The following is an 18111-nucleotide window of genomic DNA, read 5'->3' as shown; positions in this document are numbered from 1 at the left end:
TGTTCAGTATAACTCCGCTGCCGATGGGTGTCATCTCAGGAAGAAGAAAGTGTGCCCATAACTATTAAAGATACATCTAGTATAATGGGGTGACCCAGTGCCCCTCAGAACCTGGGTGTACAGGAATGTGGAAAATAATCGGTTCTGTCCGGTACAGATTTGCTTCTAGGTTTACTGAATAACAATAATCAAACCTTTCAGTAATAATCAATGAAAAGCAAAGAGAAGAAAAGCAAATACCATGAATCCTCGAAACAAGGACAAAAACACACCAAAATTAAATTAATCAAGGTCTGTATTTAAGGATAGATCTATATGTTCTTTACATTTTATGGTGTTGAAATGACATGAACAGGCTGTCAAAGTTCATGAACTTACAATTTGTTCCAACGGCGGAAGTGATATGGTGAAAAAAGCTGCTAAGAAAGTGCTGAATGTGAACAAGATATATACAGTGCTGTACACAATGCTAAAGGATAATCCTGACCCTACTTTCTCCGCCCCACGCGAAACGGAAATTTAAAACCCCAAGTGATGCCGAGCTCTGTGCTCCAAGGGATGGATGTCTTTTGAATGACCAGTTTTAGCATTGCGTACAGCACTGTATATATCTTGTTCACATTCAGCATTTTCTTCGCACCTTTTTTCAACATATCACTTGCGCCGTTGGAACAAATTGTATGTTAATGAACTTTGACAGCCTGTTAATGTCATTTCAACACTATAAAATGTAAAGAACATATAGATCTATCCTTAAATACAGACCTTGATTGATTTAATTTTGGTGTTTTTGTCCTCGTTTCGTTGATTCATGGGATTTGCCTTTTCCTCTCATAGTGTTTCATTGATTATTACTGGAAGGTTTGATTATTGTTATTCAGTAAACCTAGAATCAGTTCTGTACCCGACAGAACCAATATTTTCCACATTCATAACTATGAAAGGTTTGCTCATCGAGGCAGGAGAGCAGGCGTTGCTGTTCACTAAATTTCCGGAATGTAATTGAGAAACATTTCAAGGAGTTAACAGGCAGATTCATCTGCTTCAGGATTTCCTTATTTATGGTGCACTTTCTAGGCTTAAGGATTCAGAACACATGGAATCATTCCAATTAGTCTGTTAGCTACAAGGAACAATCCTCCCAAACCATGATTTGAGTTTTAGTAAAGAGTTCTTGACCAACCAGAAAGTGCCCTACTCATCACAGTCTCTCCTGCAAGTCCCAGTCACAGAATTGTAAGTTTGTATGATGTATCTTAAGGACTGCATCCAAGAATACAGAAAGAAACAAGATGATGCTTGTTCAAGACCAAACTGGTGTACTGTTCCAGTTTCCACCAGTGACCTTACCTCTATGGTAACACTGGTCTTCCGAGTCGCAGGCACACCATTATTCCCACCTTGTGGGTGACCTGCAACTCAGTGGCGGGACCTATGCTCACTCAGGGCTTTCAATATGAAGAGGAATTAAGAGAGAGAGAGGCAGAGGGAACTGTGCTTGTGTGCAGATCTGCATGGCCTCGTCCCGCCTACCACACCTGTTCACCTTCATCAACCTGTCAGTACCGTTTAAAAAAAAAAAAAAGAGATGAATGTTTGGATGAACTTGGCGGATAGTAGAGCAGTAGACGGTCTGATGGGAGAGCAGGAGGCAGTCTGATGGGAGAGCAGGAGGCGGTCTGATGGGAGAGCAGGAGGCGGTCTGATGGGAGAGCAGGAGGCGGTCTGATGGGAGAGCAGGAGGCGGTCTGATGGGAGAGCAGGAGGCGGTCTGATGGGAGAGCAGGAGGCGGTCTGATGGGAGAGCAGGAGGCGGTCTGATGGGAGAGCAGGAGGCGGTCTGATGGGAGAGCAGGAGGCGGTCTGATGGGAGAGCAGGAGGCGGTCTGATGGGAGAGCAGGAGGCGGTCTGATGGGAGAGCAGGAGGCGGTCTGATGGGAGAGCAGGAGGCGGTCTGATGGGAGAGCAGGAGGCGGTCTGATGGGAGAGCAGGAGGCGGTCTGATGGGAGAGCAGGAGGCGGTCTGATGGGAGAGCAGGAGGCGGTCTGATGGGAGAGCAGGAGGCGGTCTGATGGGAGAGCAGGAGGCGGTCTGATGGGAGAGCAGGAGGCGGTCTGATGGGAGAGCAGGAGGCGGTCTGATGGGAGACCAGGAGTCGGTCTGATGGGAGACCAGAAGGCAGTCTGATGGGAGACCAGAAGGCAGTCTGATGGGAGAGCAGAAGGCGGTCTGATGGGAGAGCAGAAGGCGGTCTGATGGGAGAGCAGAAGGCGGTCTGATGGGAGAGCAGAAGGCGGTCTGATGGGAGAGCAGAAGGCGGTCTGATGGGAGAGCAGAAGGCGGTCTGATGGGAGAGCAGAAGGCGGTCTGATGGGAGAGCAGAAGGCGGTCTGATGGGAGAGCAGAAGGCGGTCTGATGGGAGAGCAGAAGGCGGTCTGATGGGAGAGCAGAAGGCGGTCTGATGGGAGAGCAGAAGGCGGTCTGATGGGAGAGCAGAAGGCGGTCTGATGGGAGAGCAGAAGGCGGTCTGATGGGAGAGCAGAAGGCAGACTGATGGAGCAGAAGGCAGAATGAGGATAGTGTAATAGGTTGCCGACAAAGACGTCCAAAAACATACCTGCCGTTTGCCACCAATCTGCCTTGACTGGCGGATTGTGCACAGATATTCATGTTGAGACATTTCCCCTTAGAGGACAGCATCTGGATTTTCATGGGGTAGTCCACCTTTTTACTCTGATGCCTAAAGCAGTATTTTGCATCCCTACGCCATTATACTTGACAAATGGCTGAGAAGACGGCTGATTCCAGATATGTTCCAGGTGGAAACAGAGTGTTTGACAATGATGTGGTTGTTCTCCCCCGACCCACAGGTAGAGGAAGTTTGAGGGCATGGACAAATTCTGGGCTTTCGCCATTCAAGTTAAATTGATTCAGCATTTTAATTACAAAGACAGTGGATGTCCGTAGTACCACAATGAAAACAACCTATGGTTCATAGACATAAAAGCCTTGAAACTCTCTTATGGACTTGTGTAATTGGAAAGCTGAGGTTTCCCAAAGTGATCTGCTTACTTTAGATGGGTATGGTTTTAAGAGGTATAGAAAAAACAAGTGTCATTCTAGAAACTTCACACTTCTATATATTATGAGGACATAAAATGATGAAAAAGTCATTATGGCAGAAGAGTAGCATTGACGGGATGAATTAGGCGCAATCTTAGATAGCAACAGAGGCAAAGGAAGGCACACACCTCCTCAGCAGTTTTCAGCTCCCACATGGTGAACACCCCTTGCAGGGACCTTGACAACTCCATCCAGCCAAACATACGACAGCGGATCTTCCTCCTTCAAGCTCAGGCCTTAGCCACACTACTCTACTGCTCAACGGTTTCCTCAACAGCCAGCTGAAGACACTGACAAAACTACAAATGGCTCAAAACAGGGTCATCTTTGGTCTCAAAATCCATGAGCCCATTGCATCAAACAGCAAGTTCTATTAAACAGCCTCTGTGTCATTAGCAAGGCAACTCGCGACCAAAAAGCCCCTGATTACCTCGCAGGCTTATTTAAACAGACCAGGTCTGAAAGGAAGCTATGTCCAACAAAGACACTAAGCTCTCCGTCGCCGAATGGAGAGGAAAACAACCAAGGGGGAAACAGCACGTACAGAGTGACGACTCTTGTGCAAAAATGTTATGACTCTAAAGTGTTTCAAAGCTAACCTGAAAAAGTTTCTGCTGAACAGATCCCCCCTAGTGATACATAAAGATCTCCAGAATGGTTGGTAAAGTCCCCCTCACCTTCTGCCCCCCCTACAGTTGTCCTTACTCTCTCCCTCGCGTTTTCTTATTTCCCTCCCTTATATTAGAAAATAAGATAGCTTCTAGACATATGTTGCTCATAATGAATAGAAAAACACAAACAAATACATATTGCCACATATCATGGGAAAGAGACGCGGTGCGTTCACCATCATGGTGGATAATAGCGCACATTTACGTTTGGTCTGTAAGGCCTCTTATAGATTGACTGCCTTCTGGCTGAAGGAAGATGTGCTCGGCGCTGCATCAGATTTCTTTTTTTTTTAGTTTAAAAAAAAAAAAAAAAAAATGTATTAACAAAGCTCAGGAGAATTGCAGACACCGTATGTATGCATAGTCAGGGTTACACGACAAGCAGACACTGAAAGATAGGCGGCAGACAACACCCTCTGCATGGATCAGTTTCTCAAGTTCACCCTTTATATTTCCGCCAAGGCGCCTCGATTTTCCCCCATTTCTTAGCGGCCCCCCTGCTTTTGTACGCCGTTTCTTCAGCGCGTTGGCACCAATCGTGGTCCCGTTTCCATTCCTCCAGCGTCGGATGTAGAGACACCCCCTACTTTCTGGCAATGTTCCCCTTAGCAACCCCTGCCGCAAGAGCCAGCCACAGGCCCTCGTATCTGGACCAGTCAGCGTCCGTTGTAATCATCAACAGTTACCACTTTGCACCAAGGGAGGGGGGGGGGGGGGGTCGGTCACACCCAGCTGCATCGGATTTCGGAGCTTGTCGACATACCTCCGGACGCCTTCTTAAAATAATGCCCCAAAGAGATCACATACATGAACTGGGATTCCCTGTAGTTGTGTGTTCATCAGCTTGTGCCTTTCATGACATGCTTGTTCGTACGTTAAGAACCAGTCATTCTGATCCCATGAAACCCACAATTCGCACCATTCGTGTTCTTTGTGTACAAAAGTGGATGCGGGGCCTGCACCTGCTAAAACAAACTCTTGAAACCTTCCGCAATCCTTTCACAGACCAGCATAAAGGAGGAATTGTCACGGGAAAAACGTGGTCCGAGAAGTAAAACAAATTAGAGCCAAACAGATAATATTGCACATGCCCTTTAAAGCCGCCTAGATAATCTCACAGGTGTTGTTGACTAATCTGCTAATGGGCAGAAAATGAATGGGTGTTTTAAATCCGCCGAACAAAAGATCCTCTCTTCTGCCATCTGACTTTGAGAGCTCTGCCAGGGTAGCCATCTCGTAGGCAATGCAAGAACGAGCTCTGCTAACGAACTACTGCGGCGCTGGAATTCGTATTTACTGGGAACTCTTGGTTTTAGGAGAGAACATTTTTGGAACGAGCTGTACAGTCCCATGAGTATAAAACTTTCTAGTGGCTATGGAACACTTACGACTTACTGTATGCACATTTATTGCACTCTTACTGATGCCGTATTACAGAGGAGTCCAATGTAGGTCCAGAAGGGCCAGACCCATGCCAGATAGCAGGACACTGGATATATGATGTAAATTCAAACATTGAAACGAAATGGAAGTCACTATCACCAACATTTTATTTAGGTAGAAGATAATCACCTTGCCTTTTCCTATTTACCTTCATTGTGTTTTAGGAGGGTAAACAGAAAATTATTACATTTAATTACTGAAGTCAACTGGACCCCTTTTCACGATCCACAGTCACCCGCTGCATCAACTACAAGACAGTCACTGGCAGCTCACAACCACCGCTGGTGACCACGATGGAGAGGTCTGGAGCGCTTCACAAGCCTTGGAGCAGCATCACCTCTCCCAAAAGTCTCCCCCAGTCCCTTCTTGCTTCCATCATGGCCTCATGGCTGTGGCCCATATGTTGGGGTCTCCTGTGAAGACACTGAATGGTGCTTGGCTACAAGGATGTCAATTCTCGAAAATGACATGGGTAGCACAATTTAAGACGCACAAATACATGTTGACCCCCTGTTTATGTACTACTCCTGTTCTGTTTTCAAGAGATTCCACAGCCGGGGTAGCATGGACAGTGCAGGGGAAGCCGCCGCTACTCCTGGCTGTGGCTAGCTGACATCTATGCTTCAGATACAATAGCATGTGTAATCGCACTACTTTTCAAATCAGTTCGCGTGCAGTCAGGTAATCTCAAACCTTTTCCTTCCCCCCAAACAGGCGGCCATATCTGAACTACAAAGAAAATTTCTGAAGTTGTTGTAGCAAATGTGTTAGGTGATGAAATCATTAAGCAAACAACCCTGCCAGGTGATGTATGTATGCTAATGTTTCATAAATACCACACCGCCTCATGACTTCTTTCTTAAGTAGATTTCGAAATGCATATGAAACTTGGGATACATAAAGAGCCATCTGATGAGTTAATGGTAACCACACAAACCTATTCGGAACACGGAACAAGCAGTCAGACTTCAAAAGAAAAACACAATTAAGAAAAAGTAGACCTTGTTCCACTCCTGCCATCAATTTAAAACATTTTTTTTGTGATCTACCGCCTTAAAAAAATCACAACGAGAGCTCTCAGAAAAGTCTATTTAACTTAAAGCAGCATTAATGGTCTGGTGATATCCACACCACATTCGATTCCTTCATTTTACGTTGCAGGCTCAGCAAAGAGACTTGTGGACAAATGTCAATCAGCAAACCTTTTGAAACAATAAATCAGAGGAGAGCAAAAGTGCATACCTTCCTCCTGCAGATTCACCAACCTATGAAACAGCGTCAGGCACAGCCACCAAGGAGCGGCGGCAACCATGACTAGCACCATTGACAACATCAAAACCTTGCTTTTCCCCAGTGAACTTCTGAGTTTTTTATCATATACCACAACTAATGATTAGGTGCAGCACCCAACCCTGGTGTCAACCCCGCTTTACACAGCCTTTGACTGTGCACCAGAGGAGGTGGCCACAGGCCTGTGCCTAACCCACCCCACAGCCAACCCCCGCTGCACATGGCCTTCGACCGACCAATTGAGACTCCTTCACTTTTAAATTGTTTTCCTTTTTTTATTATCAATTTTTTTGCTTCTGAAAAATGTATTTTTTAATTAAGGTTGAATGCCCTCGCTGCACTGTTTTTGGAGTCTTGCAGACTTGTGGAAGCCTGATGGGCCTGCTGCAAGGGGCTTGTACACCATGAGGCAGGATTTTGCTGACCTTGGACCTGCAATGGGGACTGATAACCGCTGGTAAAATATATATTTGTTCATGTTAATCGAAAGAGGGGTCCCTTTTGGATCCTCAGCCAGGTGCGATGGGGATGCTATCCCTGACCACTAATGGCTTCTTTACTTTTCTTCTTCAAGATGCAGGGACTGAGCCCCGCATTCTGTTATAGCGGTCACAGCTGATTTTTCGGAGGCTTTGTGATCTGCAGGACTAAAATGGATGGAAGGAAAAAGCTCCCTCTCTAGTCAGATTTGTTCATTTTTTAATTTCCATGCACGGACTAACTGTCCAGATTGTCCTAACTTTTTAGTCCTTTCAACACCACTTCAAAAACCACTGATAGGACATATACCAAACCAAGCACATTCACTTCCTTGAATAAAGTTTTCCTTTTATGCAAATCTTGATATAATTCTGTTCATGTTGTCTTTTTATGCATCGGAGAGCAAAGATTCCTATGGGATTTAAAATGGGGGAAAAACGTTTTTGACCTCCTGTTCCTCCTTGATAGAGCTGTGCGAACCTTGCCATGTTGTACCCAAATCGCAATAATCTTTTTGGGGAGGGTGGAGGAGTGTGTGTTGGAGATTTGTGCAGATTCGGCAAATGGTGCCAAATTATTATTTTTTTAATTAAAAAAAAAAAAAAAACGCATTTCAATGGAAACTCTGACCTAACAATAACTACACAGTCGATTTTGTAAGCTATGCAAATATATTATGTACCTGTCAAAAAAATGCAAAAGAACTACCTGAAAGATATATTTTTATTAAACATGAAATTGAATTAATTTGGAGTGCAAAATATAATTTTGATTGTTTGGCATGTAGGCTACCCATTGGATCGAACATATTTAGGTGCCTAAGAACTGATTATTAGAAGACCAGAGTCAGTCCATCCTCCACTTATTGGCTCCTTCATTTTAAGAAAAAGACCATCACTCTCTTTTCCCAAAGTTGCTACTACCCTGAAATATTTACTCTCCTCAATGAATGCAAACCGGATTTCCTACTACCTTATTTCGGTACATTGGGTTACTATGTATTAATCTGGTTAATGTGGTTTTATTGCAATTTGTTATAATTGTCTTATCTGCTGTTATAATTTTAGGCTGATATATAGGTCTTTTTTTTTTTTAGGTCTTGACTAGGCAGCGCTTGCGCGGTCTCTTCGAGACATGCTACATTCAGGATAAGGGCATGAAGCTCTGCCCACTTTTCACCCATCTTTCTAATTGGCTTCTGTCCCAGTCCTTCATAAATGGTGGCTTTCATTGGTCAATAGGCTTATTAAACTAGCGCTCAGCACTAATAATGGCGGCCGCGCTTTCCTTTTGTTACTTGCGCTCGGCGAACACAGCTGCATGCCTTTTTTAAAATGTACTCTTTTTTTTTTTTTTACAATGGCGACCCCGCGTTTTAGGTTTAAACATCTTAAGCTAAAACGCAGGTGCCGCAATTGCTTCAAAAGTAAAGACATAGAAAAAAAAAAGGGCTTTTTTTTCTATTTCTATACTTTTAAAGCAATCGCGGCACCGGCGCTTTAGATTAAGATGTTCAAAGCCTAAGAGCAGGTGCCGCTAGTGTAACAAAAGTAAACAAATAGAAAAAAAGTGTACAGCCGCTATTTTGTTTTCCATCTGCTTACTTTTGTTACAATTGCAGCACCCGTGCTTCAGCTTTAAACATCTTAAGCTAAAGCGCAGGTGCTGCAATTGGTTCAAAAGTAGAGAAAGAGGAAAAAAAAGATTTTTCTATTTCTTTACTTTTTAAGCAATCGCGGCACCCACACTTTAGCTTACGATGTTTACAGCTAAAGCGTGAGTGCCACAAAGGTCTCGCATTTGCAAGAGTTTGGGCTATTGGCATTGTACATGAAAATGCCTTTTATTTATGTGTTTAGCAAACCTGCCAGCAGTGTTTACACACCGCTAGCAGTTTTTCAAAACACATAAAGAAAAGGCATTATGATTTACAATGTCAATAACTCAAACTCTCGCAAATGCAAGACCTATTGCATTGCAAACGCTTGTTTTATTTAGAAGGGGCTCTGATGCACATGGCTTGGTCCTTATTCACAAGCACACAAATAAAAAGAATTATTCTAGATTTTATGAAGGAAACGTGAAATGTTAATTTCGATTGATGCACTCGTGTCACCAACTGAAGACACACATCTGTATGGATTTTCCATTTGTGTAGCAGTTGTAAAGCACATGAACCTAAAATGCTAATAAATGCAAGGGCCGGTCACAGGGCCCGTGTAGATCTGGGAGAGCGGCTGAGGATCTTTCAAGCCCCTGAAAGTACGGCCAGAAAGGAGCATCTGGTAAATAAGATGTCTAACTCTAGTAGTGGTGGTTTTAGGATAGAGAGATAAAGGCCTGAGTGGCTTCTAGTTCACAATATGGACTTCTCCTGGATACAGGATCTTGCATGCTCAAAACATTGTAGTGGAAGACTAAAAAAAACACGCAGAACTTGCCAGAGGGCAAAAAAATTTTAAAAATTCGTACCCATTCAATCATAAATAAAATGTTTATATAGTTTATTTTTTTCTTCATGTAGCTTGATCAAACGTTGTCGAAATAGGAAACAATGTTTCCTGTAAAGAGGTGTAACTCAAGCAATAAGAAGCAAAAGGAAGGTCTGTGCAGCTGTTCGAACCTGGAAGGTGGCAGTTGTTGTTACATGAATTCAACTAATCCTTCCAGTCTCCAAGACAAATTATATACACACACAAACCTCAAACGAAGATGAACAGAAACAAAATCCATGGGACAGAAAGACCATGCCTTGTAAATTACATATAGTGGTCCCAGGCCCTGACCACAAGTCTTTTTGATATTTCAATGCTTGATTTATTTTATCACTTTTTTTTAAAAAAATTTTTTTAACATTTTTGCTTGGGAAGCTACCGGACCCTTGTCAAACAAAATAATAGCTATTCACAAATATTTTTGATCTGAAAAAAAACACATATTTCTATACAAGTCCATGGCACTTAAAAGAACTACTTTGTGAAAGGGCAGAATGCTATCACTCATCAATGGCTGATGAAGGGTGGTCCAATGCCCCTATCCTGTGTGCTGTAGTAGGCGGGAGAAAATGTGATTGACTCAATAAAAGACCAGTAAAAGATGAGGTCTGAGTGAAAGCCCCAATGGCGGCAGCTGCCTACCTAAAGTGGTAGGACGGCCGCGGTTGGGGAGGGCGGTGGGTTGGGGAGGGGAAGGGTGTGAAATAAAATATATGTTTAAAAAAAAGCGACTTTACTGCTACCGCCTTGCTGCTTCTCTCGATGGCGTCGGGTGGGAAGGGGATGGGGCCTCAGGGTATAGGCTCCACACCCAATCCAGGTGCAGCCTCGTTTGCCACTCAGACAGTGCATTGGAGCCTGTGCTGTTTCTCCAACCATGTGTGTTTGGCCGGCCTGTCAAGCACATTAACGCACGTATGGGTGCACAGTACTCCTCCCTGCCTCGGCCTGGCCCCACCCCATACGTAGTGTATTGCGGGGCTCAGCATAAATAAAATTATAATACTGTCTTACAATCATTTCATTTATTGTCTGCAGGCACGGGCTGTGGGGTGACGCTCCTCCACCATTAAGGAGGAGCTGCCCCTGGAAAGACCCTGTAAATATGTATATCATATGTATAATTTTAGTAAAATCAAATGGTTTTGGCTAACTCCAGACCTAAAGAGTATTTTTATCTTCTGTAAAATAAAGAACATGAGGGATAAGAAATGTTTATGTGGCGCACTCCACTTTGCTATGGTAAACAATTTTTAACGTGGGTACGATTTAGCGAAGAAAATGCACCTCACCCCTGAGACATGGAATGTCAGGATACAGGGTCGGCTCTTCTGTAAGTCAAGTTAAAAACAAAATTCTGAAAAAAAGACAAGAAAATTTATTTTTTCAGTGAAGGGAGTGGGCTCCAAGTTTTGTTTTGTTTTAAGTCCTAGCACAGTCCTGCAGGATAACATACCACAGTGCTAGCCGCATAACTTCAAGTGCTACTGGACTTCCACTATCTAGTGCATAAGTGTACAGTCTGAGGCTTAGACTTTGGATTTGTAAATCTGTATGAACTTAGAGACATCCTATTTTTTAACATTCCCTCCAAGCTCCTGTTTCCTGGCAGACATGATGAATGTTACAGGCAGCAGTACTACTGTCCATCTCAATGTGAGCCGGTCTGGACAATAAACAGGGTACATCGTTTAATCTTGACACAACAGCAGTATTTAGGCATATTTTCCTCTGAATCAGCCATTATATGATTTATGGTATATTCAAAATAAGAGAACAGGTCTGCTGCCCACCTTAAGGATGTAAAGCGTCGATATCTGGAGTAAGCAGCTCACTGAAAGAGACTATAACACGACTTATGTCTCCCCTGGATGGAAGAGCACTGTAAAAAGATCTCGGAGCCTGAACTAAGTCAAGGTGTACATTTATTACAGCGCCTAGAGGGTCTCCCGAGGCGATTTTACCAAACGATTCTAAACATGAGAGGTCAGAATGAAGAATCACCCAAGAATACGGTACTATGGCACCTGAAACGGTCACATTTCACCCAGGACTTGCATACTTTTCGCATATCCATGGGAAAAACTCCAAAAGTACTATAAATTCTAATTCTCATATTTTGGCACAAGCATCATCTGGAGCCGCCCAGACAGCTGGAAAGATGGCATGAGTGTCTTAATTAATGCTGCCAGCAGTGCTGTGTGAGGGTTGGTTGGGCCCTTGGTGTTCAGTTTGCACTCAGCTGTCCAAAAATATGTTTGCACAACTAAAATTATGTTTCGCCAAACATGGAGCCGATTAGTCAAAGGGGGGCAAAGTTGTAAATGGAAGGAGTCCCGGAGGATGGCTTTTCATTGAGACTTCTGCTTCGTAGTGCAGTCAATGAACCTGTAGGAGCCTTGGGAAGCACGTGATGCAGGGGTTCACTAAGTGTTTCTCGCAATATTGGTGGATTTTTCAACTGTTTGACCGTACAGTCCCAGCCCCATGGCATACACTAGCAGTACTGAAGCAGATCATGGCACTTCATGGGACAGCGTAAGCCTCTGGGGTTCCCAGCATCAGGACATGCGCATAGCACAAGAGAGCACAGGCACATGGTGGCCTATTTGTGACCTATCATGGGCAATATTTGACTTATGATGCCACTTGTCAGGCACATGAGGATAGGTATGGGGCATAACCTGGCAGTACCTGATCACGTGGTGGCTGATCTTGGGCATATGGCTGCCATCATTATTGTATTTAATGATACATCTTGGAATAGTATGGCAAGACTGGACCATAATCTAGCAGTACCTGGCTATAGGCAGGTACTAGCGGGAAGTACCTTAGGCACATGGTGGCAGTACTTGGGCATAGGATGGGCATATGGTGCCTTTGCCTGTATGAAAGAGAAGTCCCTGGATAACAAAACTGGCAATGCCCAGGCATACATTGTGCCATTTCTTGTTCATGCTGGAACTTCATTGGGTTAAGATGATAGCTTATTTGCTGCCAGTACAATTGTAGGAGCAGATAAAAAAGGGTGTTGCAATACAGAATCATCTGAGAGAATACGCACACACTAAACATGGCCTGAAAGCGAAGGTCTGTAATAAGCAAACACCCGTAGGTCATTTACTGTGGACCAATATGATCAAAATGCATAGAAAGGGTCTATAAGTGCACAGGCCATCCATACCATGCCCTGAAATTAGGACTCCAAACAGCCACTGGGTTGGGAGTGAACAATCCCGAAAAAACTCATCCTTTGCAGCTGTTTTTTGTTCCCGAAGGCATCAGTGGGCTCACTTTGAACTCCTTTCTCCCTAGATTATTGGTCCTATCCAAGGAAAGCTGCAATAAAACTTGCATTTTCTCTGAACTGCTACATTATGACCATTACTGAAAGCAGCATGGCTCAGGTTTCAATCTTTACTTGTTAGATGTTGCCAGAGCCAGTTCAGTGTGGGAGGGAATCGGGGGAGAACCACAGGTCAGGCAGTGAGATGGGGCCTACTGGGTCCCAAGGGGGGGGGGGTGAGTTTCTTTGCCACTGGAGCCTTGGGGTCTACCCAACTGTGGCTCTGCAAACTGGGCCAAATGCAGTCCTTTCTGCACTTGACTCTCAGGGTAGTGAGGGTGAGCAGTCACAGGCTTTACAGGGAGGTGGCTTGGAGGGCAAGAGCTCAGAGCTGAACAATCAACCAATGCACACAGTACATTTAATGTCCATCCCAGTGTACATGCCGTGTATGAAAAGCCTGCACTCTAGGCACACAACAGAACTAAATACTACACAATTCAAGTTTATGGTAGGCGAATACAGGCTTGTAATCATGATTGCATTCTACACAAGGGGATAAACCTTCCTGCTTCAGTATCCTCTCCCCATCCCTGGGTAGCCGTAGGAACTACAATCCCTTGTAACTGGTAGGAAAGGCAACAATTAGGCAAAGGTGCAGATTACCAATGTAACCACCAGGCGGCTTAAAGCGCAATCTAGTCACTTGCTCCTAGCCTTGGTTTCTCTTGGGCAGAAAGTGCCAAGTCTCTGGACTCGACTCCATGGCGTTGGTCTGGTCTTAGTGAAGCCTTGTAATGCCTGAGCGTCGGTGCAGATGGCGAGGCAGAGCAGCCAGCGACTTCCATCTTCACGGTAATCTCTCTTTGGTGCCAACGCCATTGGGTGAAGGCAGCACAGTTGATCGGGAATCACGGTACTGATCCTTCAGCAGTTGCAGCTTCCCATGCTGATCAGGCTCATAGCCTCCCCTCCTCTAGGACGACCACAGGCAGGCACGCTTCAGGCTTAGCCTCAGCTTCTTCAGCTACAAATGCAGACTTACAGTGATGTCCCCTCAACTCTACGAGACGGTCTGTCAGGCAGACACCAGCTCCGATGACACCGCAGCGTTGGGTACTCTGTGAAGCCCTCCATCTCTTAGACAAGAAGAACCTGGGACTGGAGCCAAGTAGAGTGTTTTAGATCCGAGTTTTATACACATTGCTCCAGACAGTGAATGTGGATTCACAGTCTCACCCAGTTGGGTTGGTTCTCCCTTTAAGTGTCCACCTCGGGCTGCTCTCCCGACATAGCTTTTGTGTAGATGGATGTTTCTCACAGCAGGCAGCACCGGGGCTGTCTCCAAGCAGGAGCTCCACCACGTGGACACAATGAAGTGCAGGTTATTTGCACCCAGATGTCATCAGCCTTTCTAAAGCAGCAATCAAGGAGAAATAAAAGTGCATGCCAGGCCTCGAGACTTTCTCACCTTGAAAAACTGGAACCGTAGACCCACCCTCCACATGTACAAATTTTCAAATGGCAGTGCTCCAGAAGAACTCATCAGCGCCCCTTTCCCACCAAAGTCTTCATGGAATTTCTAAAGGTAGCCATGCCTCCATACTCTGCATGTTGGTGTCGGAATCACCACCTTCCAAACGACAAGAATGTAGGCAATACACTTCCATTGCCTGGGGAAGCTGTCCTCAACCTCCATTTTGTGCCACGCTAAACCAGGGGCATCCAAAATGTATCCCACTGGCTTCAGTACTGACTCACACACATAGGCTTACTCCCACACATGGGTGTGGGCTGGAGACAGAGAATAGGGTTGGAGAATGGATGGGCTAGCAATTAATACCTATAATTTTTGGCATCATACCCAACACTGGCTCCCTTCAAAGAAAGATAAACCTGGGAACTGCCTGCAAAGTTAAAAAATATATAAATTGGACCAATGCATACATTGAAGCGACAACGATCACTGCCACATGCCTGGCCGTGCCCAGGGTATCCCATACACACAATGAATATGTGCTCACCCTAGGATGCAAGCCATGTTAGTTGTATCTGAGGGGTACACACATCGCCTGGCTGAAAGTTGTGCTTTGCATACCACCGAGATGCAGAACATACAGCTCCAGGCCAAAGGTGACAGGCCTTGTTTATAACACGTGCACTGCTAGCACAGTTCAACATCTGGCAGCCTCTATATAGTGTAAGCACGGGTAATATACAGAGTGTGTTCCCTGCACATATTCTTACCAGTGGTGCAGCAAGTGTGCCATCGCCCTAACGCAAGAAAAGAAAATAGCCCCCCCTCCCATTACTGGACAGTAACAGACAAACATATCTGGGGTGCAGTGGGAAAGGTATACCCCAGGCCCCAGTATCTACTTTTACTAATGAAAGCTACACCCTAGCAGGCCATATTATTGGAAATCAAGCAATACACCCAGTTCAGGGCGCAGAAAACCCACTCAGCGTCATCCATATTCACCAGATATGGGTTCAGGCTGAAATCCTGGAGACCATCTCAGTGGAGCACTGTTTGTGCCCCTCGGCCACACCAGGGCATCAGGCCTTGCGGAGAGCATATGTGAAAGACACTTATATAAAACCTTTAGCACTCCTTTGGACTAATGATGACCCCCGATATGTAAGCATGGTCAAGTCAAAACAGCGAATTATCGCTGTTTCCAAACATTGTGAATAAATACTCTTAAGCTCTTGTCCTATGAATGCACCACTGTGCCCAGCAACTTTGTAGTCCTTGTTCGAGTGTGGCCCTGGCCAGGCCAGTAGCCATGGGCCCTGGTGCAAGCAATGAGAACTGCCCACTTGACCGCTGCTGGGGTAGTAATATACCGCAATGATTTGGGTTCAATGGGCCCGTGAAGGCACGGTGCCACTGCACCTGCTGTTCCAATGGTAGCTACGCCCCTGGGCCAGAACACTCTTACAATTCCAAACAGTAGCATACTGTCTGGCTCAACAGTCACACATGCCATTTCCTCAATATATCATGAAACAGTATCTCTGCCCAGTCATGTCACTGGAATAAACTAGGTTGCGTTATCTTCAGCGCTGCCTCATCATACTGACAAACAGCTCCAGTCAGCCCCAAAGTTCTCCAAACGTTGTATCCCAAGCATGTGACCCGTCACCACAAGCGGAAAAACAAGCGATGCGATAGGCATCCCACACGCTCCCGCCTGAACTCCGAAGCCCGGTGTCACCCATCAGAAGGAAAAAGTCGCAGTGAGTCATCGTCTAGTTCCAGTGAATGACACACTCATCCATCTCTGTGATGGGCGTCGCACTGCCGCCCCTCCCCCCGCCCCATGGCCATTTGTTCACAGCCAGTTATCTGTGGCTCACACAAGTGCCAAACAGGCCAGCCAGCCTCAGACCCCAGAGAAACTGGACCAGTCCCCCCTTCCCCGTTGTCTGCATTCCAGCCTGGGCTCCTCGAGGCAGCTTCCTGCGCCCGGCTGTGTAAACAATAACGCAAAATGTATGTTTGGAGTTTTTATAGCGCGAACTTGGCCAAATGGCATTGAATCTTATTACACGAGCTCAGATTCATTTTGAGGCACTGATTTGCCCAGAATCACAGCATGTTTAAGTTTAACTGACACCGGCACTCGAACCTGGTTCCCCAGTACCAAGGTCAGTAACGCTGGCCGCTAGACCACATCTCGTAGAAGGTGCCAGTACCGGAGAGTTCACATGACAACTGTCGTGAAAAACAGGATAGCACACAGTGAACCATACACAACATCAGCCTGCCATACATGTGTCTAGCTACAATACTGCACTAAAGGTGCGCGCGGTGGTCCAACTTGAACCTCCCATTCAAACGCGCAGGACTTCATGCGCGCCTCGCAGGGACACAGACGAAGCTGGTCGTTTTCACTATAAAGAAGGTCGTACATCGAAATGAGGGTCGCCTAGGCGATTTACTGCAGCGCGCGGCTACTGCCGACTAACCACTCCCACTACGCCCCCACCCCATCCCCCGCCACCCCTGTACAGGACGGCAGTAGACAGGGGTGGCATTAAAACAATTAAAGGGCATACTACATATATATATAGTGTATCAACTTTCCAATCACGACTCTACAGCCCCTCTTGCAACATGGAAACTAGTAAAAATGAATGCCGGAATAGCATGTTCGGAGCCTGCACGCATTTCGTGATAGCATGTACACTTTACCCATTTCCGTCTGCAGGTGGTCAGTGTCTGCAGGATGACAGCAGTAGTAGGACCGGTACCTCCAGTTCATGCGCGCGCCGCCCCGCTCTCACACTTTGTGCCCCGTGCCCTGCATCGTCCAGCCCAAAGTTACCCAGTCATTCATTCACCAGAAACGAGAACTTTCCGGCCGCCGAAAAACTTTCTGCAACGCGCCCACAGCCCGACCTCAACCCGCAGCGCTTTATCTGCCACAGAGAGTGCTGCTCCCACACAGCATGCTTCTAAATAAGTTTCTATTGCCCCCTCCCCTCTCACCCCCACACAATAGCCCTATTCATCCCTTCCCATTCAATTGCGAGCAGAACACCATTGCACCAGCACTAGCCCGCAAACAAAAGGAAGAGGAGGGAAGGGGGAAAGTATCGCAGTCACGGAAGAATGCAAAGTTACAACAGCTTACCCCATAGAGGCGCCTCTCTTACAGGTCTGTGGAAAGGTGGCAGCTGCTGTCCCTAAGCGCACATGCCATTAACATCGGAGGGTCTGTAAAGTGGACTCCACACAGATGTTACTGCTGCTGATGAGGTCTGTGTCCTTTTAATGAGTTCGCTTTTAGTGCTGGACAAGTTCACAGACCTCCCTTTTGTCTTTTCCTGACAGGGATGGGAAAGTCACCGAGGGGCAGTGAGCAGCTCTAAGCAGCACGGGGCATACATCCGAAGCGAGCGGGGAGCGCACAGCGACTCATTCAGAGCACTCACCCTACATGACTCGCTGGAATGCAGTCTACTCCCGGGCCGAACCACTTGCACAGGAACTCCGGGGAGCGGCGGACTGTACCACTCCCAGTCCCCACGGCGCCTTGGACGGTATCCTGGCTGTGGCCGGCTCCTGTGTGCAGGGAGCGGCTGGCTGGTCCCCTGAGCGCCTGCTGGCGATTAGAGCTCTCTGATTGCTGAAGTGAAAAGAAAGGACTCGTTGCGCACATATCCAGACTCTAATTACATTTCTGGAAGCAATTACAACTTATTTTTTTTTACCCACTGTAACTTTTTTTAGGATTGGGCATCATGTTACTTTTCAGCATATGGCACTGGTCGTGCCCCCCAAGTTAAACATGCCTTCCTCCTTTCATGC

At 46.0% G+C, this 18111-nt stretch overlaps 1 protein-coding gene across 4 annotated transcripts in view; it reads right to left on the bottom strand.

The window, feature by feature from the left end:
- Positions 1-17832, bottom strand: part of RAI14 (retinoic acid induced 14) — a 486624-nt gene extending 468792 nt beyond the window's left edge. Inside the window, exon 1 of one of the 4 annotated variants that reach the window (XM_085630935.1) lies at positions 17736-17832. The gene's annotated coding sequence lies outside the window, so the exon portion shown is untranslated. Of the gene's footprint in view, positions 1-16992; positions 17090-17434 lie in introns of those variants that run through there. The other 3 variants (XM_085630928.1, XM_085630947.1, XM_085630943.1) reach the window with 3 other exon arrangements.
- Between the last annotated feature and the right edge of the window lie 279 nt (positions 17833-18111).

Source organism: Triturus cristatus, chromosome 2_1, assembly GCF_964204655.1.
Source record: "Triturus cristatus chromosome 2_1, aTriCri1.1, whole genome shotgun sequence".
NCBI classification, from domain to species: domain Eukaryota; kingdom Metazoa; phylum Chordata; class Amphibia; order Caudata; family Salamandridae; genus Triturus; species Triturus cristatus.
The sequence above is the reverse complement of the archived record's forward strand: the minus strand, read 5'-3'. Positions and strand labels throughout refer to the sequence as shown.